General features: G+C 43.7%; 2 long non-coding RNA genes and 1 pseudogene across 3 annotated transcripts; 1 reads left to right on the top strand and 2 right to left on the bottom strand.

Annotated features, from left to right (window-relative positions):
• Positions 1 to 1,988: 1,988 nt before the first annotated feature.
• On the bottom strand, positions 1,989 to 23,277 carry LOC149353895 (uncharacterized; annotated as a pseudogene).
• On the bottom strand, positions 5,165 to 10,229 carry LOC149353896 (uncharacterized). 2 transcript variants are annotated; one of them, XR_016291127.1, is made up of 4 exons: positions 10,145 to 10,229; positions 9,670 to 9,809; positions 8,803 to 8,874; positions 5,165 to 5,252 (listed from the first exon to the last, which is right to left on the bottom strand). It is a non-coding gene; the product is annotated as an uncharacterized LOC149353896 (long non-coding RNA). The 2 variants fall into 2 exon arrangements; XR_016291128.1 differs by lacking the exon at positions 5,165 to 5,252 and adding an exon at positions 7,125 to 7,243.
• On the top strand, positions 23,013 to 24,361 carry LOC149353894 (uncharacterized). The gene is made up of 2 exons (XR_016289607.1): positions 23,013 to 23,596; positions 24,140 to 24,361. It is a non-coding gene; the product is annotated as an uncharacterized LOC149353894 (long non-coding RNA).
• Positions 24,362 to 26,834: the final 2,473 nt, after the last annotated feature.

The following is a 26,834-nucleotide window of genomic DNA, read 5'->3' as shown; positions in this document are numbered from 1 at the left end:
GCTGCACCGCGGCGAAGTGCGACCCTGGTTGTGGGCGGGTCTTGGGCAGAGCGGCGCAGCAGGAGGCCACGAAGTTCTTTGATGCAAAGTAATAGCCAGCGCCTCTGCTGGGGCTTTTTTTTCTAACAAGCTTTGAAATGCTTTTGCGTAAGAAAAGATGCTAGTTTTTTTCAATTTAATATAAAAGGACACAACAAAACATAAGATATTTTTGCTCACGAACACAATTAGCTTGTTATTAGTTGTTCATCCAATCATAATCGCTCGCCAGCTGAAGTCATATCCGTTGCAAAAATGCAAAAGAACACCGCTGTGTGCCGACGCCGTCAGTGCCATGGTTTTGATTCTCGAGCAACTTAGAATATTAAATACAAAAATATGCGTGTTATGACCGGTGGTAATAGGGTCGCCATAACACAACAATTACAACAAGGAAGCAAAACAAGGCACTCAGATTATGGTGCAGGGCCCCTTTAACAATGTAGCTCTCGAATCAGTAGCGTCATACAAGTACCTAGGCATTCATATCGCTTCTAACCTTAGCTGGAACAGTCATGTCGAATTCATTGTCAACAAAGCTAACCGCATGCTAGGCTACTTAAAACAGAACTTTCGCTCGGCCCCTTCTAGTACCAAGCTTCTCTTTTACAAAACGTTAGTTCGTTCGCAACTTGAATACGCATCTTCAGTTTGGGACCCGGGCACTACTGATCTCATTAACCAGCTAGAAATGATACAAAATAATGCAGCTCGTTTCATCTCTAATTATCACCGCACCGCTAGTGCATCCTCAATGAAATCTAATCTGAATCTGCTACCACTCACATTTCGTCGAAAGCATGCACGGTTATGCCTCTTTCATAAGGTATTTTGCCATGATGACTTACACGATAAATTGCTCATTCTGCTTTCATATGTATCATCGCGCATTGACCACACCTACAAGGTTGGCATAAATTCATGCAACACTAAATGCTTCTCCGATTCATTCATACCCCGCACATCTAAAGACTGGAACCGCCTTCCACTTCCGTTGCAGCAATCGATAAATTTTGGTTATTTCAATCTGCTGTGCTCAATATAGACCATGCGAGTTTTTCTTAACATTGTATAAAACCTACCTCCTTCCTGTGTGTTCATATATTATTCAATTTCACCACTGTGTACACTCAAACGATATCGCGAATTTCATTGTGTTATATTAAGCGTTAGGGGACTTTGTTTACATCATTTTTTAACCAAACTTAACTGTCACTTACAGTATTACTTGTATGTTCTTGTTGCTGTGCATATTTTTTGTTTGTTTATTGATTAAAACGCACTCCCCTCTGTAATCTTTATACCCTGAGGGTAATAATGAATAAATAAATAAACTCTGTTATGACGTCAAATGTTCTGTATACCATGGTGTATGTGCTGTTTTTATGCTGACGTTACATCAACCGTCGTAATAATGTACAGCATATGTGCTGCAACTGAATTAACATGACATGATCTGTTTATACGAGTACACCCCATGTTCTGTTTTTATGCCGCACTGTACATTACACAGCAAAGGTGCTAACATATGCACGTCCCGTAGCATTTACGAGAAGCCCATGGCCAGTTTTGAAAGTTGACTGAACACATGCTGTTCAATGCTTTACGGCACATAATACGCAATGTTACACTCCCGTATTTTTTAATCGGGGCCAGGCCCACGTTCAGATCAGAGGCATGCTACGCATGGTAAATATGTCATGTCTGTAGCCTGTCACTGGTAGTCGATGCAATAACACATCTGTGTGTACAAAGTTAGAAAAGCCACAAAATTTGTACATATACATGTGTCTATATGCAGTACTTTTCTGCATCTCCTTCAAATATTTTCGGGTAGAGACACAATCTAGGAATAAATATTGCATAGAAATTAAATAGTTTTAGAAAGTTTTAATTAAGAACAAAGAGGTACAAAAAATAGCAAAAGCAAGGTATACAGAGAATCTACATTGAATGATATAAATAAAACAGTTATTTGCAAAAGCTACTAAATCCAATATCTAATCTGATATCAGAGTTCATAAACACACTAAATTTGCTCTACACAATAATCCAATATCTAAGCTCTGATATCAGAGTTAATAACCACACTAAATCTGAGCCATGCAATCCTGCCACTTTTTTTGAACTTTTCAAGCTGCTGAAGGGCACTGTGCACTTTTGGGTGGACTGAGGTTATCCTCCGGGACAACTGCCGGCTCCTTTCCTCTGGGTTCATCCCCACCAATTGCCTGAAAAGGAAAAGACACATTGAGAAGCTAGATCATCCTGCTTAGACCTGCAGAATTTTAGGGCCAGTCTAAATGCATAACTGCCGTTAGGTTGAGTTTGATTCCCAACAGTCCAATGATCTCTTAGCGCCACTTCTGTGGAAATAACGGTACATATTAACATCATTTACATGGTTATACTAGCTTTTCAAGCAAAACAAAGCAATAAAAGCACACAGAGTAAGGCATGCTGTGATGCCAAGAGAGCAAATGACTCCAGTATTAGGCAGGCAACAGTAACTTGTTCCAGACACTGCAGTTACTCAGTGCATTCTGATTTGGAATTCTTTATACAACCAATTTCTGTCCCGAGAGATATGCCTTGTGCATAAGCCATAGCGCAGTTACTGCCATATGCCTCAGCTTCTAATTTTGGCAAAAAATTTTGAATTCTGTGACTTGCAAATGAAGAATCTGCAATATTCTGGAGGAAGGCTCCCCCACATTCACGTACACAGCCTCACACACAGCAATGGCTCGCATGCCATCGCTTCCTGTCTTAATGCTTCGCGGCCCGTACAGTACAGTTCTGTGCATATTCAGCATTTTTTCGCTTCCCTACTACTCAAGGCTCTTTCAGTCCCTTCTCTTCTTTCTCAGTAGTCTGCACGGTTTTCTTTCCGCGTTTCTGGTCATCAAAAAGTTTGCTTTCCCTCACAGCTCATGAGCCTGTCGTGTGAGCTCGCTGTGGGTGTATCAAAGTGAGAAAAAAAAATTGCGCTCTATTCATACCTTGGCTCCAATATAACGCGAGGTGCTTTCTGAAGCATACGATTTTGAAAAAGAAACTCGTTCTAGATTCATGCATTATATGGTAGCGCTGCTTTTGGCAGGTGCCCGTCTGTAAATTTCTCATACAAATATGTGAGAGTGTTGATGCCAAGCCGCAGCACTTGTGCTGGCTTGCATGAGCAGAAGAGTAGCAAACATATCAAGGCATCAGCAGAACTTTGTTCATTACCAGGTTGTACCCTTCCTAAAAATTCACATGAAAAACAATCACATTCCTATCGTTATGTCATTGTACTGGTTATTACAGACACATTATCGTCCAAAAAAAGATAATGTGGCTGATAGCACATCACTGCACAAAAATGCTGAAATCATAGGTTTTTGTCCGCTAGGGATGTTACACATGACTAGAGAATACAGCCAAACTCTGATTTTATTACTCAGCCAAATGATTGAAAGAACTGAAGAAAATTATTAACCGAGCCATACTCGCATAAAAGCTAGCCTTCAAGACTTCTATAAAGCCATGAAGAACAGCCCAAAAGAACAATACATAGTAAGTAGACAGGTTGAGCGCACGTGTGTGCATGTCGTCCTTTAGCACAACTCTTCGTGGTTCTGGAGAATAGAAAGAGACTAGCATCTTTCACAGGGCTTAGTTTGCAACTACAGCACATTCAATTGCAACTCATCTCTGGAGGAGGGCTCAAGGATGTTTAGCATATGAAAATAAATATTCTTTACTAGCTGCCTTGTTAGAATGAAGCTTAATTAAATCCTGCCTACTATTCTCCTGGCCTTCCCTGAAACAGCAGGGTTCACCAAGGATTTCTTGCATTTCATGCATTCATATTTCTTATTTCTTTGATACAACAGCAGTTTCCAAGCAGCAGAATTTTATTGGCCCAAGCAAGGCAAATCATCAGTGGCCAATGCTTCCATGATTGGCAAAATGCTGGACACCAATCGAAATTCGTGCTTGGATGTGGTGACAAGCCAACCATTGGCCAATGTAAGGAAGGCCAAGCATGGACAATCATTGGAAATGCCCTGGGCCATCATAGGGCCTGTACTCTAACACCATGTTGAATCCACGCAGTTTCTTTGCTTGTAAGCCAATCATGTTGGCCAATTAATATTCTAGCTTTTTCCTAGCGCCTTGTTTTTTCAGTACCTGTAGCTGCTTCTAGCCCTCCCTGGTCCATTCTGTGAGGTATTCTGCAAGCAGTTTGGGGCCACCACTTGACAAACATCTGAAACATATACCATCCCTTCTAGGAGATGATGGTCTCAAAAAACACCATTATCGCCACTTGGCAGCATGGTGTAAAATGCAACAGTACAGCAGCTGATTGCATTGCTGTAAAAGACTTCTGCAAAGAAAGGTGCAAAGTACTATATTGGACCAGGCATCTAAAAATTGCACATTTTTGTAAATCTGCCAAAGTCTGTACGCATCTTTTTTGCTCCCCATTTACAGCAATATTCAAATGTGGTGAGGCGCCGTGAATTCAATAACTGTTGGAACACTTTGCAAATGCATTTTTTATGCTGTTAATGTTATCTACAGTTGCATATTTTATTCTCACTGCTGCACTGAATGAGAGAAATCTGCAGCGACTTGGGCAAACAGCAACATAAATCACGAGGTCATCTCGATGAAGGATGTTTTTCAGATAAACTGGAAAAAAAGAGCCCGGAAAATGCTGTAGTAAAAATTTCTGCCATATAAAATTAACAAACCTTGAGTTCAAAAGGGACTAACAACATCAAAAGGCAGAAAAAAAACATTGTTCATTGAACAGCCCTGTACTCAGGCAGTAGATATCGACGTTCCAGAAGCAAGCAGACTTGCTGCAATGCTCCATGAACGAGTGAGGCATAACCACCTAGTCCTAGATTTGCAATTGATTAGCTTGTATAGCTGCAATAATGTTCCCATGATTTACGTTCTGCACATCTATCCGGAATATTGTTTTGTACTCTACAGACAACAGATGAGCACTACTAAATACACAGCCAAAATCAGGTAGTACGTTTACTTCATGCATTTATTTGTATACACAGAATATTTAAGTGCTGGATGCAGCCATTAAGGCTGCATGATGCCTTGCAGTCCAACCCCCTTCCTGGCCCCCGCGAACATCAGCCACCTCTTTGTGGCATCTGCGACACATGCTTCTGTGGTGTCAAACAATCTGCGTGTTGCACCTGCCAAAACAGAGTACATGCACACCAATGCCATAAAATTAACAAATACGCACACCAAAACAAGTCAGCGATAAATGAACTTTCAGAAGAAACAGACACACTGCAAATTGTATGAAATGCTTCACTAAAGAAAAAGCTAAGAACACAAACTGTATCTGCAGGACAAGCTGAACTGTTATTGTTCATGTAAAGCACTGAAAGAAAAATCAGTGTCAGTACAGGCCTCTGCATAAAATTTAGTTGTGATACTGTATAAACTCATGAAAGGGGTGCACTTTTTTTTAATTTGGGCTGTGAATTTGGAAGGTGTGGTCCATACATGAATTAAAAAAATAACGTATAACCATGTTTTTTAACTATGTAGTTCAAAACGAGGGGCACCCCATTTATGGCTGCAGCCCTTATACGAGATTATATGGTAATTAGAATTCCATGGGGTTGGATGTGCTGGTGCTATATATACACACCGTGCCTTTACCACCGCGTTAAGCATTGCAGCCATTATCGCAAGGGATGAGTGCATGTGCTATACATTCTGAAAAATTTGTTGTCAATGCACGCTCTAAATGTCTGCACCACCATGTACTTCGACATTTCTGGTAAAGCTAGGAGGCTCTGCATACACAATAATTTGTCTTTTACTAATTAATGCCACTAAACCAATAAGGAGGTATTTCAACATGGAGATACATTTGCTGTCACAACACTGAAACTGATATCTGAAGTAGGTTAGCCAGCATGTTGCAGAAATGGAAATGAAAGAAGAGTTCGAAAAGCCTGAACACACAACTGCTACATCTTCAGAGCCTTTTTCCACTTCATTCTTCTGTCAACATTATGTCGAAGTACAACACATTTATGCACCTGCCATGAAAATTAGAAATAAAAATAATATTGATTGCAACCCATTTCCAAATTTTTTTGAGAAATTTTATCAGAGTATGCATGAAATTTACATTATTTCCCCACTCAGCTGTTGGGTCGAAAGTTCTAAGGCTCACTTTCAATGCAAAATTCAGCAATACCTTTGGCAGCATGCAGTGCTGGATGTTTGAGACTTGTCGTTTTGTCTCTACACTGGCAGCATCTACCGTTTGATCAAGGTATATAATCTTGTTTCAAGCGCATTCATCCTCTACACCCCCGCCACACAGTAGCTGGCTCTGGCCTCACATTGACGTGCAGCGTTCCAAGCAGTACACTTCCTCTCTGCTGCATGCATTGCTGCCTGGGAGTGATATTTCTGCTCGATTCCAGTTTTGGCTACGTGACGAGCTAAGTCTTCGCGAACTAAGCACTTTCATTTGTGACCTTATGCTCACCGAAACGCTCCTATAGTCTAGAGAGCCCTGTACCTGAATGGAGCCTTAAGTAGTCACTGCAGGGTTTTCCCAGTGGTAGAGACGGAAAGGCTCACACTTGCACATGCCTGACCTTCTCTCCACGCCTTCCTTTGTGCCTATCCCTTACCTACACTCAATGTTGATGACTGGCTAAGCCTAACTGAGGTTTGGTTTATGGGGTTTAACGTCCCAAAGCGACTAAGGTTATGAGAGACGCCGTAGTGGAGGGCTCCGGAAATTTCGACCACCTGGAGTTCTTTAACGTGCACTGACATCGCACAGTACACGGGCCTCTAGAATTTCTCCCCCAAAGAAATTCAACCGCTGCGGCCGGGACCAAACCCACGTCTTTCGGGTCAGCAGCCGAGCAGCCTAACTGAGGAATGCTGCACATAGCTCTTAAGGTAGTAGTACCTAGTGGTAGTTGGGCTGTTCACTCCCACCACTGCACACTATTCCAGTTTATGGACGGCATTGCTTACCAAGAAGCAGGCTCAGAATGTTTCTGAGGCTCTTAAAGCTATGCTTTAGGCCCCTCGAGACTGCCCAGCTGCACTGCAGGGCAACAGGCTTGCTTACTGTTGCCTTCAAAATTCGCTGCACAGCACCCTTTGCATCTGTGCCCCCTTTTAATGCAAAATATGAGACCTGGAAAAAGAAAAAGGCTGCACTGAAGTTCAAGCACATTACGCTCATGTAGACGTGCTGGCCCTGCCAAGTGCCTCAACCGCAGAAAGGGTTATGTGCATAGATTTTTCTAAGTTCACACTGTTGAAATGCATGCGTGTTTAGTCTATCTTCAGGTACAGCTCTGGTATACCAATTAAAGGACTATAGACACCAAATTTTTGCTTGAGTGTTTTATTTCAGCTGATACCTTAGACCTTAATATACATATATCAGCACGTGTATTCTCATATACGACCATTATATAAATTGTAATTGCATTTCTTCTCGATTATGTTTTGGTTTCACAACCAAATGATGGCTGTGAAATGTATTTGGCCGTCAGGTCACATGAGGTGTGAAAAAAGTGGCAATATAACTACTGATATGCCATTTGTTCTCGTCCCAGCTCTCGAAGCAGACTGGTTTACGTGTTGTAGTCGATTAAAACTATGTATCAGCATTAATATTGCAGGTTTCTTCTTCATGCCTCGAGCAACCTAAAAGTCCACCACACATCACAGCCATCGTTCAATTGATGAAACCAAAATATACCATTCATGTATTTTAACGTCTAACGCATCATTTGAAAGAAGAAAACGCAACTAAAATGAGGTGGCTATAGTCTTTTAACAATACTTGAAACAAATAGCTGAGGTTTGTATAATAAAGTGTTTACAGCCACGAACAAGCTTTCCTTAGCTTCAATTTTTCCCCCTGAAATTTAATTAGTGCTCACATTGCCTCCGACATAAAAGCTCTTTGCGGAGTTGGGTTCCTACATGAATATATATACGCTAGACCTCTCAAGTAAAATGCTCTAAAGGACTAACTACATACCAAAGACTGCATGTGCTGCTCGTCTTGCAGATAAGCGTCAAAAGAAATTAGTGCCTCCAGCGACACTACCGGCAAACCAGGGCAGTCTGCTGGCAGCCTCAGAGCAGCTTGAACTGATCTGCTGCGTTGCTCTTTACACAGGTCATTTACCGTCACGAGGACGTCTGCAAGTTTTTTCATAACTTCTTTTTCAAAGCCTAGAAAGTGTAAAAGAGAGACATGTTTAAGCACTTCTCTTTTTAAGATCATCTCTGAGCAACGTAAGTAAAGAAAACTAATCTGTCGACACTTCACATCTCGAGCATCGTCATTGCTGCGATTCGCATTGCTACCACTGAATTTCACTCAGTGTAGTTGTGAACTTCTAAACACGCTGTGCCATACTACTCCCCTCTCAATAAGCCATGCAAGCTACTCAGAGCTGTCATCACCGCATTTTGCATGTACAGCCAATATATCTTTGACAGCATTGCGACATGATTTATTCCACTTAAAAAGGGCTGTTCATGAAGTTTTTTTTTTTTCTGGAAAGATTGAAGAGGTATTAGGTGATACAACATTTCCTGTAACTTTGGAAAACGAACTCGAGATCCGTCATCTTTATCAGGAACACAAAACAAATCGAAACCATTAAACCACGACACAGATGCATTTATATTATGATTTAACTGTAAATTGAAATATATGCTTGCTGTTCTTACAGATCTGACGTCGGTGAAGCTTTTGAACTGCGTCCAAAATTGCCTGCAATGTCGCGGGTTGGCTTGCTTCCACTGCAAATAAAACAGTATCCTAGTGTAAGCATTATTCTCGTCCCACAAAATTCTCACATAATGAAAGGGCCCTTTGATCACTTTCTCATCGAAATCTTGTCATGCTATGGTTGTTGCGAGGCAACACCCAAGAAATGCACTCCCATCAAAATTTGCCAAACTTCTCGGCCCTGCCATTGAATACGCACATTGTCAGCCCATGAAAGAAGCCAATGGTCATTGAAACAAAGTAAAGCATACGGGAAGTTTTGTCTTTCCATTGTTGTGTTCATCAGTCTACAACTAGTGCAATTTTCCTTTACATAGAAAAGATTTCAACAAAACAGAGAAGAAGGCAATCACTTCTCCAGCCTTCTACTTTTATGCATACCTGGACAACTAGTGCAGCGACAGGCAGAGCACCGTACGAGATATGCTGAGGTCATAGGTTCAGATCTCACCAGCATTATGTGGTTTTCTTCTGCTCTTTCCTCCATATATCTCCCATCTTTGAAATGGTTATGCTAATAATTTCTCACCAATTGAAACCATCATAAAATTGGCCCCCTATGCTTCTCTCGGTTTCAAACACTCCAGTACCCTTGTCTGCTAGCAGCCCTCTCTATGTACAACTGAGGTTAAGCTTCTCAAAGTCTGCTTGGTTACTCACTGGAATAGAGATTGCTTAATAGAGATTTCATGAATACTGAGGTATGGGTTTAGAGTGCCAAGACAAACAGGTTAATCACAGTGAACATAATTTTTTTATAGATTAAGCAATTTGTCATTCTTTAAAATAACAGTAGCCTAACATACTTTGCTGTGGTGCTGCTGTTTCTGCTGCTGGTGGTGGAGACACCGCAGGCAGCTGCTGACCTAGGGTTGCTGACAGCCGAGGTATTGCAGCCTCGCTGGTCTCCGTCCTGGACACTGGAACCGGGAGGAGTTCTGGTTCCCTGCAGGCTGTTACAAAATACAACAACTACATCCAATGCTTTCCATGAGAGCTGCTCGTAATAATCCTGTCAGCTCCATACGAATTTAAAGTGTTGATATTCAAGTACTATAGATCACAGTCAAGGAAGCAGTGAATGGACTTCTCATGGTTCCCCTATTAGCACCTATGTATGTCTTTTAAAAGTCGGTACAGAAACAACAGGTAAACTTTGGCATAAAACTATTCTTACAGTTTAAATTAAAGTATGATTCACCCACTGAATGCACAGTTTTTACTTGTTATATTCACGGTGCATTTTAAATCTGGTTGCCAATTTCTAGTAGCCCTCCCTACCTGTCAGTTCACGACAATGAGCCTGCGACTGGGTTGGCATTGGGCTCAACGGCTGCCGCACATGTGGTCTCGCAGAAGGTGGCGGTGTTGGCGGCGGTGGCAGCCTGCGAACTGTTTTTCATATATAAGAAGGCCTAGGGGAGTGAAATACTGAGATTTTCTGAAAATTAAACAATAAACGCTGCAAACATGCATGCAGGAAAACTGCAAGAATAACATGGGCAAAAAGTAGTGAACAGTTCAAGTCAGCTCTTGAATATACCATTTAGAATGAAGACACTACTAGGGGTTGGGTACCTTTTTGCTGGTGTGGCGGCTCCACCACCAGGCCCTCTTTCTCTGAGCTTCACAGCAAGCGCCGCTTCCGAACTTTGCAAGATTGCCTCTCATCATCAGTGTCAGAGTCGAGGTTTGATGTGTTTTCGGCATCAGTCAGTCTGTCCAGTGCCTCCTTGAGGGTATCTAAATGGGCGTGCAAACCTCAGTCAGCAGTTAATATTATTTCGCTAAGAATAAACATTACCTTTCGTGGCAACGACTCTAACTTCATGGAGGCTCCATTTTTCATCAATCAGCTTCCTTGAGGTCATTGCCTTGATGGCATCCAATTTTGTTTTAGCCGGAGGCCAATAAGCAAATGCTGATGTTGCATCATTCAAAAGCCATCACGATGGAACAACATATGTGCTCTTGTCACATAAAAACTGAACCAAATGATACCTGGGGGAAACAGAATTAATATTAGATATAACAAAACTGAGAAAAGCTGCAATTTTTCTTTCCATGCAAGTTTTCGTTACATCCAGTTTTCATGTGAAATCTTGGAAGGACTGTGCAGAAGAGAAACCAGAACAAAAAGATTAGATGAAATGGCTCGGCAAATGTTCACAGTAAACCCCCGTTACTCGGAAGTCTGAAACATGGAGACAATTCGTGATTACATTGACAACAGACGTTTAAAGGGAGACCCTGGTCTTAAAAAAAAATTTGATTAATGAAGTCAGGTATGCAATCTTCACGGAACATGTATTTTGCCACGCTGATTCGAAATATGTAAAGTATGTAAAACAAGCCCTTGTGCACTTATGCAATATGTTAAGTTAATTTTTGGGGCTTTCAAAAAAGTTTGCTGTAGGGAGCTTGCTAAATGTGCGCCATTGGTTTGCCTTGACATCAAGGAATGAAATAAGGGTAAAATTATCCTGCTGTCTATCATAGAACTTAGTTAAGGTTTCTAAGTTGCCACTCCAGAAACCAGTATACCAACTTTCCTTGCCATTCCTGAAGCGGCAACTTCAAATCTCCATAACTCAACTTCTATAATAGACAGGATGATAATTTTGCCCTTACTGCACTCCTTAATGTCAAGACAAACCAATGTCATGCATTTCAGCAAGTTCCTTGCAGGGAAATTTTTTAAATGGTCTCTCCAAATGACTTGCATAACATATTGCACAAGCACACAAGGACTTCTTTCTCATGAAACTAAATTACATATTTAGAATCAGCACACAAAAATACATGTCCCTTGAAAATTTCATAATTCTGAATTCATTAATAAAAAATTTTTTTTGCAAAGACTAGGGTCCTCCTTTAGCTGTAGAAAATATGGCACAAGCTGGCTCAAAACATATGAAAAAGTGGAAAGAAAGCTAGCCTCTTTCCAAATGTGAGGACCATACCCTTGCAGGCTATGTCAGAAGACGCATAAGGCAAGAGCTGCTGACAAAGCCCACGACCAGCATAACAAGAAACTGTGGAAGAATTGCATGGATGGTTGTACAGGCTTTCAACATGCTCAAGCTCTTGACCTATAACAATAACCTCAGATTCACACTGCAAAAAGTTACAGATGCCTATGATACGACCATGTTTCAAGAGTGCAAATCTGTCAGGCCCTGCAGTCGTTAAATCTGAATTAGCAAAGCTTGCCTTTCGGAACTGTGCTTGACACTGAATTCCACAAGTCGGGCCATCGGAATGACAAGATGACAGAACTATTCGACAGGTTTTGGTTGTGATGGCTGCTGGCAACTTTGTAGGGGAGAGGCTGTGAATTTCCTCAACCCATTTGACAAGCTGTTCAAGAGGCTTTCTGCCTGTCCGCACAAGTCGCTTTACCTTTTGCAGGTAATTTTCAAAAGGGAAGGCACTAAATGTGTCCAGTGGACCAAAATGCAGGCTATCGCTAAGCAAATGGACCAGGTTGTGAATACTGTACACAGGATACTCATTTCCATACAATGAGATTCCACATTCCACAAAATAGTGCATTAACTGTTCTGCATACTGAATACGACACCGTACAGAGGGACACACGAGGAGAGCCACCGCTACATGAAGGGTCAAGAAGTGCTCATACAGCTCTGCAGGCAGAATGCCTTTCAGCACAAGTGGGCCAGCATAGAGAACAAAAAAACGAAACGCTTTCCACCGGATAACTTCATCTACACCTCGACATTTTCTGGGGAAGTCTTTTGGAACTTCACACCTCAGTGCATGAAGGTGAGCAGATAACCTACCCACGCGAGCTGAATTCCATCGCACAGACAGGTCTCCTTTCAGCCAAATTAGCATCAGTCTTCTTGTGACACCTAAACATACAAGATGCATATCATCAAGCGGAAAAGCTGTTACCATTCCCACTTCCAGTGCTACAAAAGGAGAGGGGCCTTTGTGGTGGTCTTCGTCTTCCTGCTGTGCAAAGGCAGAGTCAGTACGACGAGGTGCCCTAGTGTTTGGAAACGTCATGCGCCCACGAAAAACACCCTCCGACGGGCACTTCTCACACCCTGACCTAGCATTGTGAGCTTTAGTTGCCTTCAGAAATGCTCCGGCAGGGGCATCACATATAAATGCTCTCAGCGAGACATTATAGTGCATGCTGCTGTGCCATATTCCTGTGCTGAGGACCTCGGACAGTTCCTCCACGAATGGCTGGACAAATTCATTCAGCAGAGGCTTACTGATGCCACAAAATGCCCCAACCAAACAAACGCTGTCATCCCTGCGGTGTAGCGGATGATGCAACTCCACAAGAATGCACCAAAACTCCTTTCCAGTGCTTTTGAACAGTGGAAGGCCATCAACATTAAAGCTGATTTGGCAAGCAACACTCGGTAGTGGCGGCATTCGGTCGAGTAGAGTGGATATGCTCCTTTTCAAGCCGAAATGAAAGTACTGCCCATTGCTCAAACAATCTATGTCTACAACGGATGGCGTGGCAAGAAGTGCCCGTGCAGAGCCTGGCAACTGTGGCAATTTAGATTTTAGAATTTGCAGCAGGCTGTCAATGCTTGCATGCGTTATGTTCTCTACAGCCCACCTCCTCAGAGAAGAGACAATATCTTCAGGTTGACTGTCAGCGTCGACAGCTACCCCGTTATCATCAGATGAGGACAAACTGTGACCTGGACTATGTGCCTGATCTTGAAAGTTCCGCAGTTCATTGGACACACCTTCTGATACTAGAATTTGAGCTTCCTCTGTGTGCTCTTCTGGCTGTACATGAGATTTGCTAGCAGGACCGTTGTTGGCAAACTTATCAATACGAGATATGCTTGCTTCAGCTTCTGCATTAATTTCCCTCCTTTGCCTTTTCTGTGACAATTCTGCATCAGAACACCTAATCATATTGCTTCTCGACACTACCTATATGCGATTAGCTAGCTGCTGTGCACCACTACTGAATCTCGAAATTCACCTTTCAGGAGGAGCTGGCTTCCAGTTCTCGAGATTCATCCTGGAAACACAGAAATTTAAAGTGCCACAAGAAATTATAATGCACAATTCTCACAATTATAACGCACACTCTGCACTTCAGATAGTGTACAACATACCACGATTCTGATCAAGACATGGCCAGGTCAGTGTTGACATCCTTCTGGCATTAAAACATTTCAGCAAGACTGACAAGGCAATAGAGTTACAGAAATCTGAAAGCCAGCTTTCTTGCACCAGAAAAGTCCTTCACCATGGGCACTGGTTTTTGGGGAAGAAATTAGGTACATCAGTGGAGTTCCACAGTTCTGAGAAATGCTGAGTCTCCTTCACGTTCCTGCTTTATGCAGTTATTGCATTTAAGGTATTAAGCACAGTTCACCCAAGCTACTGCTTCGCAATGGGGGATAAAACAAAGCTGTGCAGCATTCAGTGGCTCTGCAGCCAAGGCTAGGAGGTAAGGGGAGACGGACTGTCTCCATGCCATGGGAAGTGCATGTGCATGAGGCTCACAACGGAAATCTCTAGCGCGGCTCCAAACTTCTAGCTGCAGGAAGAGCAACCCCACCACAGTGAGGTGTTTTTGCTTCGCAGAGAAGCTGACTGCTAATTTCTGCACCCCCCAATATGCAATCAGTTTTATTCTGTTTTGCTACATTGCTGGCCCTATTTTAATATCCATGCCACACGTACAGAAGCAGCAGCAGTAAATGCTTAGGGCCTTAAGTTTCCTAATGCTATTTTCAGATTTGCTGTTACATGTCCACATTTAATATAATTTTACACAAGTCACAATGATAGTAAATGCTTGCAAGGCAGTCAAACATTTTACCCGAATATAAACACTGATGAGTGATTTTGGGAATGTTGCTGAAACGCAATATAAAAATTATTCTGCTATTGTTGTTTGACAAATCAAACAGCCATAAACTCGCATGTTAGCATACAAGCTGAGATATCTGTCAGAAGTGCTGGTAAAAATGGCACCCTTCTCATTAAATATGCAGATGAGGTATGTCTAATTTGACTGAAAGTTGACCATTTGCTACTTCATTAACCATTAAACATTTGCTACTAAGTTAACTATTTGCTACTGGTTACAAAGTTCAATTGTTACTACAAAATCATGTGCTTTTCTGCGAGTGTAATTGGGACAAGAGTACACACAGCTCGGGCGAATGAGTTGTGGTGTACTGATCAGTAGGCTGCAAATGGCAGTAATGCTAATGCCATTATATTTATGCGTGTGGCACCGCGCGAATGGCGCTAAAACTTAAGCACTCAGTGGCATTTCATTCGAACGTGTGGCACGGGTATAACAAGAACTGTAAATGTATGTTTACTCATTTTCAATAACATAGCCATTTGGTGCATATCTGTTTCCACTTGCATCACAAAGCAATTGAGAGAACACGGGATACAATAACAGATGCTTCTATTCATCTTAAAGAACGCAGACCACAACGTCATTTTTGCCAGCGATGTTTGCTCTCGAATCGGCCAATAGCAAGATTTTTTTTAAATCTGGCACATAAATATGGGGGAAGTGATGGCGCGTATTGCATGCACTCGCAGAAAGAATGAATGAAAGTGCATGCGCGCCTAAGTCCGCAAAGCACGTGTAGTCCGGCGCGCCTATCCGAAAAGCACGTGTTGCGAGTCCGGAGTGTAAATGCAGAGGCCCAGAAAACCAATGCGCAGGCCCAGCTTTCAAATTTGTTCACTGGCACACGGTGATATTAATTAATAGTTCTTTATACCTCGTTGGCTTATTTCAAGCGCTGGTGTTAATCTGAAAACATTTTTCACACTACAGGACACGTAATTTTTTTTAGGGCTATCTTTTTATGCCACGGCAACGTTACCCGTAAATTACTGTGCGACCACCGACCTGCAAGTGGTACAGAACTTGTGACCGCGCCTCAACCACGTTTTTTTTTTCTTTCAAGAGTACTTTCAATTTCGAATGGCAATTCATTCCCGCCAACTACACAGTGGCGATTGCAAACATCCGCCAGCCCAGGAGAATGATGATGATTAAAACGTTTATTAAAGCCACAATGCCTTAGTTGACGGGGAAGGCTGATCGGGTCCCTAGTAGTCTGGGACAATGAAAAATAAGTTGGGTGCAGCTTCGAACTGTCCCCAAGCTTAAAATAAGACACATGGCGTACTTGCAGTAGGAAAAATTTTAGGCTTACCTTTATCAACTCCAGAAGACAAGAAGATCTATCCCGAAATGTTGATCTGGGATGTTTCAATCGCCGGAGACAGGTTCAGCTCAAATACCCCAAAAGAACTGTCGCAAAACGTTGTCGTAAAACTTCGGAGGTCACACAGGCAACAACGAAACATGTGCAGAGACGGCACTGCGCATTCCGGTGTACCGCGATGACAGAAGTATTACGTGCGGCGCACCCGGCCGACGAATACAAAATCATGCTGACAACAAACTTTTCTGCCCAAGATAATATGCACAGATTGCAATTATCTGTGGAAAATAAGCGGATGTTTTATTTACTTGCAATATTCGCTCAGATACAGATGGTTTCCACATTACGACTGAATTTTTTTAGAACTATTTCTTTTATCGGCGTTCTCGCAGGCCACGCGTCCGTCCGACCAACACGAAGCATGCGCCGGAACACGCCGGTCGTGCGCCGGAATGACGTGCGCGAAAGTGCCGACGAAATAAAAACGATGCAGACAGGCGCAGGCCCTCACAGCATACATTAATATTAAGGTGAAAGCATTTAATAGCTCATACTGCCGGCCAAGACGAGTCATTACAACTCATGACTAACTAGTCATTAACCATATATGCCATCAGCCATATAATTAGTCATTAACCAGTCATCGACTAATTAGTGGTAATTAGTAACAACTAATTAGTCATAACTATATGCATTAACCAGTCATAATTAGTCATAACTGGTTAGTCATTAGACAATCATGACTAGTCAGTCACGGAAAGCCTTTCGCCTCACGCTCTTTAGATCGTCAAAGTGCCCCATGAATTTTTTTTAGCCGGGGTGTGTTATACGAATATTCAGCGAATTCAGAACGGATCGTGCACAGTGGCCAAAGAGTTGCCAAGCAATATGACCAATGGTCGTCCTATTTAATTGCATTCAGCATGGTGCCCAAGTTATTTCCTATCAAGGAAACAGAATCCTGGCCAAGTATGATGGCCACCAAGAGGATTCCAAGACGTGTCCAATGAAAGGCCATCGGCCAGTGCTGCTTGGGGCCACCTGAGAATGGCATAATAAAAAAACTGTAACAAAAGAATGAAAGCCATGGTTGCATGCACTGGAAAGCACAGCGGACTCCTGATTTCTGACACAAGCCATCCAACCCCTAGCAGCTTCACACATGCTTGAGCCACATAGTTGAGATAAGTAGTGTCATTTCTTTGTCCATGTGCCACAGCGCCGTTTCTTCGTAATGTTCGACCTACTCACCCATCAGTTCGTATTATTAAGGTTGTCAAACCACGCACAAAATGCACATGCACATTTAATCGCAACAATGTCAGATGTTGTGGGAGAGATGCCAGGCTTATGGAGTTTGCATGCAGCTTTTTCTCACGTCTCACTGAGTATAAGGCTACTGGAACAGTCAGAGAGATAGATATGGCAAAAACTTGCCGATACACAAGAGAAAAATTTATGTGCTTACCTCTGAATGAATTCCAATGTGGCTTGCACTTCTTTACTGTATTTGATGTTGAGACAAAAGTATGCAGCAAAAAGGATCTCCATGGCAGCCAGAAAGCTCAGGCCTTCAAAGCACCTCGCTCCATCAAGCGTCACAATGCATGTAAAATCAAAGACGCTTGTGCCTGAAAAGATTGATTGTAAAACATTTTATTCGCCGGGAAGAGCTTGGCAAGAGGTCGCGTTAAGTGGTCGAGAGTACATAGCCCTCGACGACTTTGTCAGCCCACTCCACCGCCAAAACTTGCGTTCTGGGGTCAGAGCTAGCCAGCACGGTCTCCCACCGCTCTAGAGAAGGAGCTGTAACTAGATCACCCGGAGGTGGCTCTATTTTGCAGTCCCACAGGATGTGATCGTAGGTAGCACGTTGGCCACAGTGTTTGCAGTTTGGGTTGTAAAGATCTGGATAAATGTGCGCGAGGAGTGATGGGGTGCGTATCGATCTCGTCTGTAGACGACGCCACGTAACCTCTTGTTCTTTAGTAAGTCTTTTGTCTGGAGGGGGGAAAATTCTCCTCTCTAATTTAAAATGATTGGTGAGATCATGATATGCGATCATTGAGTCCTTCGTGAAATTCAGGGAGCCAGACTCATCCACTGCCCGGTCGACGAAACCTCGGGCTTTATTGTGGGCTGCCTCGTTCCCCGGATTCCCCGAATGGGCTGGGACCCATATCAATTCGGAATAATTTGGTGAGAATTTGGTTGCGTTAAGGATTCTAAGGGAGGTGTTTGTAATTCGCCCTTTAGCGAAATTATTGATACCCATTTTGGAATCGCTGAGGATTATGCTCCCTTGGGTATGTGCTAGGGCGAGGGCTATAGCCGCCTCTTCTGCCGTTTCAGAGGATTTCGTTTTGATTGTCGCCGAGACGATGTGGTCACCATTCTCGTTCACAACCACAATTGCAAAGGCATTGGTATTTTTGTATTCTGCCGCATCTACATAAAGTGTTGCAGCGCACTGTCTGTATTTCTTATGTAAGGCTTTGGCTCGTGCTTGTCTTCTACCCTCATGGTGTAAGGGGTGCATGTTTTTGGGGAGTGGTTTGATTAGTAGGGCCGTCCTATAGTCGCGGGGTAAGTCTACTTTAGCATCGTTATTCGTAGGTTGAAAGTTAATTCCGAGCCTGGTAAGAATACTCCTGCCAGTTCTGGAATTGGCTAATCGCGCTGTTTGAGCCATTAAATGGGCTTCTTGCAGTTCATTGTAGGTGTTATGTATTCCTAACCTCATAAGCCTTTCGGTTGAGGCATTTAGTGGGAGTCCTAACGCAGCCTTATAGGCCTGCCGTATCATGCTATCCAATTTGTCCTTTTCTGCTTTCGAAAATTTGAGATAAGGGGTGGCATAGAGTATCCTGCTTAGCGCAAAGGCCTGCACTAGGCGGCATAAATCTTTCCCTCACCCCTTGTCTGCGGTTAGCTATGCGGCGGATTAATCGCGCCGTCGCTTCTACCGTGCGTTTTAGCTTAGTGAGTGTGTCAGTATTCTTTCCATTTGTTTTTAAATACAACCCCAGTATTCTCATGGTCTGTACCTCTTTGACAGATCGTCCATTAACATAGACGTTTATTTGCGGGGGGATGTCGTGGTACGCCTACCTCTTTGTTTACGACGGATCACGAAGAGTTCAGATTTTTGCTCAGAACAAGTGAGGCCGGATTCCCATGCGCATGCCTCAATGATGTCCACTGCTGCTTGGAGTTTGTCTTCTATGTAGCCTTCGCATCCTTTGGTTACCCAAAGTGTGATGTCATCTGCATAGAACGTGTGATGTAGGTCTGGTATTTGTGCCAGTTTGGGGGGAATTTTGATGAGGGAGAGGTTGAAAAGGAAAGGGGACAGGACGGAGCCCTGTGGTGTTCCTTTACTTCCTAGTGTGATTGGGGCAGACTCTATTGTTCCGACTGTTATCACTGCTGTTCTGTTAGTGAGGAAGGATCGGATGTAGTTGTACGTCCTTTCTCTGGGGTTGATTTCTGACAAGCTTGTCAAAATGGCTTTGTGGGTGACGTTGTCGAAAGCTTTAACAAGGTCTAAACCCAATATTGCTTTCGTTCCTGTTCCCTCGTCAGCTTCAATTATGTCCTTGTTAAGCTGCAAGAGTATGTCCTGGGTAGATAGTTGGGCCCTGAATCCTAACATTGTTTCAGGTAGGAGGTTCATGTCCTCCGCATAGTTTTGGAGCCTATTGAAGATGACATGCTCCATGAGTTTGCCTAGGCATGATGTTATTGAAATTGGGCGTAGATTCTCAGTGCTGAGTTTCTTACCCGCTTTAGGAATAAAAGTGATTTTCGCGTGTTTCCACTCTGGTGGTATGTTGCCTGCATGCCAGTATTTGTTCATAAGGTCTGTAACCGCCGCGATCGACGTTGCGTCTAAGTTCCTGAGAGTCTTATTTGTTACTTTGTCTGGTCCTGCCGCAGATGTTGTCCGCAGTTTTCCAATTGCGTACCAGACCTCTGCGTCTGTGATGTCTGCGTCTAAATTTGGATTAGGAGTCCCCCGGTAGTCTGGTTGTGTGGTACCATCATCCGTGTTTAGATAACGTTCTGCTAGCTCTTTGATTAGGTCTTCAGTTGTACCCTCATATTTATGTATGAGTCTGTACAGTTGACTTTGTTGCACGGGACGTGTTTGTTCTGGGTCGAGCAGGTGTCTTAGAAGATGCCATGTCTTCTTATTTCCGAGCTGTCCATTGACGCTTTCACATATTTGGTTCCATTGTTGTGTTTGGAGAGTAAGTGTGTGTTCCTCGATTCACCTCTCGATTTCACCGATCTTTTTGCGTAGTCGCTTGTTGTGTTTTTGCTTCTTCCAGCGTTTTTGGAGGCCTTTTTGTGCCTGCCACAGGTGTAACAGCTTTGAGTCTGCAATCTGCTCCTCCTTCTCAACTGGCACCACAAAGCTAGTGGAGCTGACATCCTCATTCAGGGAGATAACCCAGTCGCTAAGGTTAGAGATCTCCTTTGGAGCTGTTTTGTCGCGAAGTTGCCTGAACTTGTCCCAATCCGTGGTTCGTATTTCTTTTGCTTTGTTTTTAAGTTTTGTCGTGGGGAAGGTGATGCTAAGGATGAAGTGATCACTACCAAGGTTTTGCCCGGTGTTGACCCACTTTGCGTCCTTGACGTTTTTAGAGAGGGATAAGTCTGGAGATGTGTCTACACATACACTGTTACCCATGCGTGTGTGGTCGCTCGGGTTGTTTAGCGTTGTGAGCCCTAGTGACTGTATGATTTGCCAGAGCAGGTTCCCTTTCGGAGTTGCTTTGGTATATCCCCATGCTGGGTGTTGAGCGTTGAAGTCTCCCACAATTATTAGTTGAGCCCCAGCAGCCAGCTTTACTGTGTTTATCAACAAGTGTGGGAGTCCATTGCCTTTGTTTCTGGGCGGGTTGTATACATTAAGGATGAAGAGATTTGAGTCTCCTTTTTGCCTTGGTACTACTTCAAGTAGGGTGTAATCTTCTTCCGAACCATTTATAAAATGTTGAATTGCGGTGATATTTCTATGCACCAGAGTGGCTGTGAAGGAGCCGGCTGCGTTACTAGTATCATAATGAGGTGGCAGATATACTTTATAGCCTGGCAGTGTAGCCCTGCCGCTAGCTTCTTGCAATGAAATCACGTCTGGGGTTGGAACAGACGGTGCTTGTTGGATGTGGAGCTGCAAGTGGGCCCGCTTGCGGCGGAAGCCTCTGCAGTTCCATTGCCAAATTTCAAATTTTTGGCGTGATGCCATGTTGGGTTATAGATGGTTGTGGCGTCGTGGACAGATCCAAGATGGGGGGTAGGCGGGCCTCGATAGTTGTAAGCCTATCCATTATTTGCTGCATGCAGGTGGCTATTTGGGATACCTGTCCCTCTAGTGTTGCAAAGCGAATATCTATCTCTGCAAATTTGGTAGTAACGAGGCCTTGGAAGGTTGCTTGTTCTGTTGATATAGCGCTAGTTCTCTCTGACAGAGTATTGATGTCTGCCCTGAGTTTGGTAGGCGCTTTCGACGGCTGCGGGGTGTCGGCTTCTGAAGCCTCGGCCTTTCGTTTTGATTCCTCGCCTTCTTTTGTAGGAAGCGGTCTTTTAGTTGCTATTCTGGCGTCTGGGTCCGTCGCGTTATGGGCCGAAGACTGGGACGCGGTGGAGGGAGTGTGGCAAATAGCGTCTGTTTCCATCGCATTATTGGTCGAAGCCTGGGACACGGTGGGTGGCGTTCTAGCCGCAGTGGCATTCTGTACCTCATGCGCTTGTAACAGGCGTTTAATGTCAGCCAACCAAATGTCAGAAATCTTCTTTAGTGCCAAAAACCGAGTTAGCTTGCTGAAAACTTAGTTATGCCAAGCTAAGTTTTCTGTGAGCATTGAAAAACCAGTTGAAAGAGCGCCTTCAAACCTCCCGAACCTCGCTCTATTGCTCATTGTTCACCACGAACAAACGAGATGGCGCCACTGGGGTTATGGTTCACCTCAACAAAGGAGATGGCGCCACCGGTGCGATGGCTGGCAGAGCAGCTTAATTTTCTTCGTCGTCGCCGCAGACGATGTGAATATCCGACTTATTCTGTTCGAATCAGGTAAGTACCCCAAGCAAACGTGGTATTAAACAATTCTGCCGACCAACTGCCATTTCTATGCGAAATTTGAGCTCGAACAGTGAGCCCGTTTAGCTGAAAGAAGCATTTTACGGGGCGCGATTATTTCCGCAACAGTCCATAGAGCAGACGACAACGGCAAGAGCTAACCTGCGAAAGTCCAGAGGGAAGCGATGTAGTCTTGGTAAGACAACCACGGTACAACCCACGCTGTCACAATGTGCCACGGAGCAATGTTTCTTCACATGCCGCAAGCTCATCTTGAAATGCAGAGCTAAGCGCTTGAAACGATGAGCGCGAAGCCTCGGGAAAAGGTTTCGCACTGGCCGTACACCGAAGGAAACGCTGCATCGGTGCAGCGGGGTGCAGATCTTGCCAAACGGTGACACAGAAGCGACGGGCAAGGACGACAAAAACTTCTTAAAGGAGCCATTTCGAGACCGGCGAGCTTAATCTGCACAATCTATAATCTGCACGCTTTCCAAGGCGCGCCATAGCAGGCAGCTGGAGATAAGAAATCGCTTCGTCTCCCGCAGCATGTCCCGCAGCCACTGTGGCCGGGTACCGAAACAAGGCCTGCAAAGTAGCGCTGCAAATGCACCGCACACTCATCAACAGAGGGCGCCACAAGACTGTTGCAAAAAAATTACAAAATTCGGCGTGATGTTTTGCTGAAATAATTTACCTATTTTATAAAACGTGGTCATTAAAATATTAATTTCTTTTTGTTGTTTTATAGCATTTTCATTTGTGCTTTTGAATTTCATTATAGAAGTGTTTCGGCCGCCCAAAGTGGCTGTGCTGCAGTCGCGCTAGACCGTTTTTGGGCCCAGCCTTCGCCATTCTACATCCACCTTGGTTGTTCTCCCAGCTTCTATCGTAACGCCAGCTGCACATCGTGAGCTGCTGCCACACTTGCGGTATGTTTGAAGTGTAGTTCACCGTGTCATCATCGGTGCTGTATCATCTCCTGTGTTGCCAGTGTCATCTCTTGACCGAACTCGGATGTGGCCACGTTTCCAACCACAGCAGGAGACCCCTTTGTGCGGTGCCCGCTCAACCCTAGACACCAGTGCAGACTGAGCAGGCTGTGCATCCATCTGTCCAAGTGTAGTGTAGTTCCTATGGCAGCAAACGCTTCCCGGCCTTCGTGCGCTGCTGCCGAAGAAGAGTGTATCAACAAGACAACAGATCCACACCACTGAAAGCATCCCCTTTCCTGGATACGTCAGGCAAGTCCTGGGGCTGGGACCGAAGTTTGCTGTGGAGCCCAAGAAATTCAGACCGGAACTTTTAGCCATGGTAAAGCTAGTTTCCAAGCAGGCCGACAGAGCTGAGGTGGACCGTTGCATTTCGGAAGGTGTGGACATGTTAACGAGGTACAGGGCATCGGGGACGAAGCTACCTCTGCATAAGACGGTTAGTTGGCTGAAAGAGAACTCGTTCTCTCTGCTACTTTCTGAAAAGGACGGAGGTTTTGTTGTCTTGGACAGGAACGTATATTTGTCGAAAGCATCGGAAGCTGTTCTTGCGATGTTTCAAAAACGCAGTGATGTGTCCGCCTCAAAAGTTAAGAGCAAGGCGAAGAAACTTGCTAATAGGCTGGAATTAACTAGGTTATCAAGTAAGATTGACAGCAGCTCAGGAAAGTGGTTGCAAATGTTTTTCACTGCGAAAACACATAAACTAGAGTGGCCGTTTCGTGTAATTGTCTCGGAAGTTGGAACATGGCAGCAGCATGTAGCTAAGTTCCCGCAGAGAAAACTGAATATTTTATCAATTGACGACCCTTTTAGAGTAAAAAGTTCGAAGGATGTTATCGCGTTCCTAGAAAGTAACTACAGTAAGAAGCTTTGTGGATTTTCCGTCGATGTAAAGGATCTTTATTACACCATTCCTGAAGCAGAAATTTTGTCTTCTGTTAACGATCTGATTGATGAATATGGTGCGGTTGCATTTCAGAATGAGAGCGGAATTGGAGGCACACCCCAGGGTCCCCGCACGACCCCACTGCATCCTTGCCAGTTTTCTGGGCTGCGGCGGCCCGCAGACGCCATCCTGAGCATTGCGCAGAGGATCGCCATGCTGGGCCGGGGTAGAGCGACGCCGTAAACTGAAAAGGTCGGGGGGAACTGCTTCATTAAAAACAAATTGTTTCTGGGCTACAGTCGTTTATTCAACTGATTCGACGACGCACAATGTCTTCATTCCTGTACACTTAGTTTCTTCCACGCAGACTCGGCTGTGTGTGCCACGTACAATTCTGAGGATGCTTCCGTTATGAGTTAGACAGCTTCCACGCATGACAACATTGAATGCCATGGAAGGCGCGCGCTGTCATCCACCTTTCCTTTTATTGCGAAAGCAATACTACGCACAAGAACGGTCTTTCGGGTAGCGGCGGCCGGTAGCCACACTAAAAAAATCCCGCAAAAGTACGTAACATGTGGGCGCTAACCTTGTTGCCGCAACATGTGCTGTACCACTCCGTTGTGCACGTGCCCCGTGGTGAAGTAGTGCGGTGCATTGAGCGGCAACAAGGTTAACGCACACATGCTATGTACAAATTTCAATTTTATCGTTGTGATAGGAATGCAAGGCAAGGCGGTGGCGTCCTTATAGCCATTAACAAAAATGTCCCGACCGGATTAGAGATAATATGGGTATATCTGAAACTAACGCACCGTCAATTCATTATAGGGGCTTGTTATCGCGCACCAGACGCATCGTCGACGTTTGTCTCTGAGCTTCATGACAGTATCAACATCGTAACTACACAATTTCCGACAACACCTATATTTTTACTGGGCGATTTTAATCTTCCTGGCATTGATTTGTCAGTGAGTACTGCTTCTATTAATTCAACTTCCTCTACTTCCAAGGAATTCACAGATTTTTGTTCATGCTTTAACCTCACGCAAATAGTTACACAACCTACCCAAATAACGGACACCACTGCTAATATATTAGATTTAGTCCTCTGCTCTAGCCCTGAATTATGTTCAGAAATAATATACCTGCCAGGGCTGAGTGACCATCTTGCATTGAATTTTACTATTAACATACCCAAACAAAAGAGAGTAAAGACAACTAAAACACTGCGCAATTATCACCGTGCAGATTTTACCCAAATCAACAGTGAGTTAAGCCTCTTTTTAACAAAGTTCCTAGAAGGCTTCGAGCAACGCTCTGTTGAAACGAACTGGACACTCTTCAAGAATAAGGTTACCGAGCTTATCAATCGATTTATTCCCATCCGAAATATCTCGTATAATCCAAAGGCACTTTGGTATAACTCATACATTACGCGCGCTTATCTAACTGGAAGAAACGCTTATACCGGCTTGCTAACACCTCATGTAGTCAGTTTCGTTGGTCTTTATATCGTACTCCAAACGACGCAGTTAAAAATGCTAAAAAAATGTTTCTTGCAAAGACTTTACCCGATATATTGGTAGATAATCCTAAAAAGTTCTGGACAGTTATCAATCCTACAGACCGGTCTAAAATTATTTTAACAAGTGCTAATGACGAACCTGTTCCTGACGATGAATGCTCCACTGTATTAAATGATGTCTTCTCCAGCTACTTCACGAAATCCCTGCCAAACGACGTACCTTATTGTTGCGCCTATAATTATCTGCCAATGTATCCTGTTATCGTCAACCCGGATGGAATCGCCAAAATCATTGACGGCCTGAAACCATTTTCAGCCGCCGGCATCGACTGCATTAACTCAAAATTTCTGAAAAGCCCTAAGATATATTCGTCCATTATTCTTTCTACATTATTTCAGCAGTCTCTGGAAAATAGCGCGATGCCGGCAGACTGGAAGATAGGGAACGTGATTCCAGTACATAAATCTGGAAACAAGCACTCACCTTACAACTACCGGCCTATTTCAATCACCAGCATCCCCTGTAAGATCCTAGAACACATTCTTTTTTCACATATAGCAAATTTCTTACAGCCAAACTCGTTTTTTCGTCATGCACAACACGGTTTTCGTAATTCATATTCATGTGAAACGCAACTTGTTCTCTTTACTCATAAATTGCATGCAATTCTTGATCATCGTTCCACTGCAGATTGCATATTTTTAGATTTCGCCAGGGCTTTTGATAAAGTTTGTCACTGGCTTTTGCTACTAAACCTGCGCATGATAGGGCTCGATACTGACGTACTAAAATGGCTAGAGTTATTTTTAACAGACCGTCAGCAGTTTGTAGCAACTAATGTAACTTACTCAAATTTACACCCCGTTCTTTCTGGCGTTCCTCAAGGTACCGTGCTTGGGCCCTTACTCTTCTTAATATTCATTAATGACCTGCCTGACTCTGTTACATCATCGATTTACTTATTTGCAGACGACTGCGTCCTTTTCCGTGAAATAATAACCGACGATGACGTACGCGCAATTCAAACTGACATTAACAGCATCTCTTGGTGCAAAGCATGGCAATTGACGCTAAGCGTTAACAAGTGCAAATTCCTGCGCGTATCAAGGTCATCTAGCAACTCACCTAGGTATCACCTTAAAGGGGCCCAGCAACGCTTTTTTCATATGCTTTAGATGATTTCTTCATGACACGCAGATACCGAATCAAAAAGAATTACTGGAATCGGTGCGCTAGAAGGGGAGTTATTAAGGAATGAA

Source organism: Amblyomma mixtum, chromosome 3 (assembly GCF_055824585.1).
Source record: "Amblyomma mixtum isolate Tamu chromosome 3, ASM5582458v1, whole genome shotgun sequence".
NCBI classification, from domain to species: Eukaryota; Metazoa; Arthropoda; class Arachnida; order Ixodida; family Ixodidae; genus Amblyomma; species Amblyomma mixtum.
The sequence above is the reverse complement of the archived record's forward strand: the minus strand, read 5'-3'. Positions and strand labels throughout refer to the sequence as shown.